Source organism: Erpetoichthys calabaricus, chromosome 18 (assembly GCF_900747795.2).
Source record: "Erpetoichthys calabaricus chromosome 18, fErpCal1.3, whole genome shotgun sequence".
NCBI lineage: Eukaryota > Metazoa > Chordata > Cladistia > Polypteriformes > Polypteridae > Erpetoichthys > Erpetoichthys calabaricus.
The window spans coordinates 28,246,089-28,250,319 of NC_041411.2; the positions used below are offsets into that span (position 1 = coordinate 28,246,089).

The following is a 4,231-nucleotide window of genomic DNA, read 5'->3' on the forward strand; positions in this document are numbered from 1 at the left end:
GAAGAGGAAATGATGTCATCGGTAGGCAGGTTCTAAGGGACAGGAAGAGGAAATGATGTCATCGGTAGGCAGGTTCTAAGGGACAGGTAGAGGAAATGATGTCATCGGTAGGCAGGTTCTAAGGGACTGGAAGAGGAAATGATGTCATCGGTAGGCAGGTTCTAAGGGACAGGTAGAGGAAATGATGTCATCGGTAGGCAGGTTCTAAGGGACAGGTAGAGGAAATGATGTCATCGGTAGGCAGGTTCTAAGGGACAGGTAGAGGAAATGATGTCACAGGGATGCAAGTTCTGAGGGTCAGGAAGAGGAAATGATGTCATCAGTAGGCAGGTTCTGAGGGACAGGAAAAGGAAATGATGTCATCAGTAGGCAGGTTCTGAGGGACAAGAGGAAATGATGTCATAGAGAGGCAGGTTCTGAAGGACCAGAAGAAGAAATGATGTCATTGGTAGGCAGGTTCTGAGGGACAGGAAGAGGAAATGATGTCATCAGTAGGCAGGTTCTGAGGGACAGGAAGAGGAAATGATGTCATCGGTAGGCAGGTTCTAAGGGACAGGAAGAGAAAATGATGTCACAGGGATGCAAGTTCTGAGGGACAGGAAAAGGAAATGATGTCATCAGTAGGCAGGTTCTGAGGGACTGGAAAAAGAAATGATGTCATCAGTAGGCAGGTTCTGAGGGACAAGAGGAAATGATGTCATAGAGAGGCAGGTTCTGAAGGACCAGAAGAAGAAATGATGTCATTGGTAGGCAGGTTCTGAGGGACAGGAAGAGGAAATGATGTCATCGGTAGGCAGGTTCTAAGGGACAGGAAGAGAAAATGATGTCACAGGGATGCAAGTTCTGAGGGACAGGAAAAGGAAATGATGTCATCAGTAGGCAGGTTCTGAGGGACTGGAAAAAGAAATGATGTCATCAGTAGGCAGGTTCTGAGGGACAAGAGGAAATGATGTCATAGAGAGGCAGGTTCTGAAGGACCAGAAGAAGAAATTATGTCATTGGTAGGCAAGTTCTGAGGGACAGGAAGAGGAAATGATGTCATCGGTAGGCAGGTTCTGAGGGACTGGAAGAGGAAATGATGTCATCGGTAGGCAGGTTCTAAGGGACAGGTAGAGGAAATGATGTCACAGGGATGCAAGTTCTGAGGGTCAGGAAGAGTAAATGATGTCATCAGTAGGCAGGTTCTGAGGGACAGGAAGAGGAAATGATGTAATCGGTAGGCAGGTTCTAAGGGACAGGAAGAGAAAATGATGTCACAGGGATGCAAGTTCTGAGGGACAGGAAAAGGAAATGATGTCATCAGTAGGCAGGTTCTGAGGGACAAGAGGAAATGATGTCATAGAGAGGCAGGTTCTGAAGGACCAGAAGAAGAAATGATGTCATTGGTAGGCAGGTTCTGAGGGACAGGAAGAGGAAATGATGTCATCAGTAGGCAGGTTCTGAGGGACAGGAAGAGGAAATGATGTCATAGGGAGGCAGGTTCTGAGGGACCAGAAGAAGAAATGATGTCATAGGGAGGCAGGTTCTGAGGGACCAGAAGAAGAAATGATGTCATTGATAGACAGGTTCTGAGGGACCAGAAGAGGAACTGATGTCATTGGTAGGCAGGTCCTGAAGGACTGGAAGTAGAAATGACGTTTTTATGAGGCGGGCTCTTCTGATGGTCTACAGAGGGAAAGAGGTAAAAGAGATAGAGTACAGCGCCAAACCCTGGTCTGATGGAGAAACACATTTATTCGAGCCCGTAAACTGTCTCCCATGCTCACGTGTGTGACAGTGCATGTGTGACCAATAATGGATTGGCACCCACTTGGGCCCAAATTAACATTTTCTTGTAACCATTACAAAATATGCACAACGACAAAGAAAAAGGTTTGTGGATCCACCCCGTATATTTGGAAAAATAATTGGTTAATAGAGAAGGTCTTTGCAGACATGAGCTCCAAACTGAAACTGAGGGTTGTTACAAAATGGCTGCTATAAATATATGACAGACCGGAAATGATGTCAGAGATGGGTGTGATCTTGTAACCGGAAGTGATGTCATCAGGAGGTGGGATCTGGAGCCACAGAAAATGAAGTGGTAGGTGGAGACTTCTGGGGACTGGAAGAGGGCTTAGGATGCTGGGTCTTCTGTAGGTCTGAAAGGGAAAAGGAGGAAGAGTTAGAGTACAGTGCCACCCTCTGGTCTGGAGTGGAAATACAAGTGTTTGAGCCTGTAAGCTGTCTGTCATGCGCACATGTGTGACACCATGAAACAAGACAGGTACAATAGGACGATGAATGATTGAATATGAAAACAGATTCCTACAGACATGGACACACACTAATAGCTCGGCTGCACTGACAGACGCCATAAACAGACACACACACAGCTGCATACACTCTTAGGCAAGAGACAACTACAACAATGGAGCGCCTCAATGGATGCTACAGGCCGCCCATCCGAAGGGCCCATGTGGTGTGGGTGACTGTTGCCCTTCTTCTTATTCACCAGTAGCTCCAGTTTGTTTTAATTTCTTCTCAATCCGTCACCGTGCCAAGCCCACATATCTCACCAGGTCGCCTGGCATGCCTGTTTTCAGGTTTTCCTGCATCTTATTAACAGTATTTTAATGCATTTTCACGCTTTGCAGCACTAGCGTTCAAGTTGGACTGGCATCCCAGAGTTAGCCTTGGATCACCCTGAGAGTCAGTAGCAGAACTGCGGTGGGACCGGGAGCTTCGTGGGGGCTGCTGCCATCTGAATGGTTCACACAGATAGCAGAGTTCACCCCATCAGTAAGACGTGATCATGGAGCAGAACCGCAATCAGGAGCCTCGCCATCTTAGCCTGACCTTTCATGAGAGTGCAGGCTGGCACCCAGGTCACCATCTGAAGCTTGCCACGGCTGATGTGCACTTCTGTTGCCTTTCTTGTTGCTGGCACCAAGTTTGAATTTCATTAATCTGAAGTCCAGTGTGCAGTTTATGGAGGAGGGGGCTAAAACATGCAGTGGCATTTCACAAGAGGCCTGTGCCGCCCTTTTGGAAGCCTATTAATAAGAGTCTTTTTTCCCTCCGTCTGCTTTTTGCCAATAAATCAATGGTGAGCTCAGACGAATTGTGTAAGGAGCTTAGACTGTGTTTCTCATCAATTATGGCCACTGGTGCGTCTAGGCAGTAAATACCCTGCTTCTAAACACTTGGCCACAAGCGGCACGAGAAAGCATTCTGTACTAGGAGAGAAACGGCAATGGCAGCATCTGAGAACGGTGAACTGTACAGAAGCAGAAAGCTTGTTATACACGGGCACCCCTAACCCTGAGACCACTAGCCGTAGGCTCACCAACAGCATTATGTTATTGTAGGGTGTGAGGGATGGCCGGCGTCGGAGCAGCATCTCCCTGTTAACTTGTCCTTATTATACTTTAGGATGGAGCCATCAACAGTTTGCCTTGATAAAGAGTAGTCCCCGTTGGACAGGACACCTCACCCCTAAGGCTCGGCAATAGGGAAAGGCCCTTGTGATGGACAGCCAGTGTCCTTATCCAGCCGGGATACACTCAAGATGGAAGGACAGGGGAGACAGCATGCATGGGGCATTGTCTAAATGGCAGCCCCCCTGGTTTGCAGCAGCACCATGGTTTCCCATGGGACTTGGAGCTTGTCGGCTCAGCCCTGTTGTGTTCCGTGGATGCCTCCAGTGGGTGCTGCGGGGACTGGGGAGTCCAACTTTGTCGGGCTGTCACCTCATTCAGAATTACTACGGGGACTGGGGAGCCGGCCGTCCCTCACAAGGGCCTTTCATAGCGGCCATTCTCACAAAGCAATTCAGAAAAATAAAAAACAAAATAAAAACGAGGACAAAGCAGAATATGGGCTGGGGAGGGAGGGTAACAGGGAGAGGCAGAATAAAGTTTCACTTTCTAAAGACTGAAGAGGCCACCGTCTGCTGCCGCTAATCTCACTAAGAGTTATGAGCGCTGGAGCCTGCTGCACCATCAGCTAGGCACGAGTCCTTTACAGGGCACACTCACACACAAACACACACTCATACTGGAGTCCATTACAAGACACACTCACACACACACTCATACTGGAGTCCATTACAAGACACACTTACACACACACACACACTCATACTTGAGTCCATTACAAGACACACTCACACACACACTCATACTGGAGTCCATTACAGGGCACACTTACACACACACACACACTCATACTGGAGTCCATTACAAGACAC

At 48.1% G+C, this 4,231-nt stretch overlaps 1 long non-coding RNA gene across 2 annotated transcripts; it reads left to right on the forward strand.

Annotated features, from left to right (window-relative positions):
• The first annotated feature begins 453 nt into the window (after positions 1 to 453).
• On the forward strand, positions 454 to 1,473 carry LOC127526241 (uncharacterized). 2 transcript variants are annotated; one of them, XR_007933885.1, is made up of 3 exons: positions 454 to 542; positions 755 to 797; positions 1,394 to 1,473. It is a non-coding gene; the product is annotated as an uncharacterized LOC127526241 (long non-coding RNA). The 2 variants fall into 2 exon arrangements; XR_007933884.1 differs by lacking the exon at positions 1,394 to 1,473 and adding an exon at positions 1,182 to 1,206.
• The last annotated feature ends 2,758 nt before the right edge of the window (positions 1,474 to 4,231 follow it).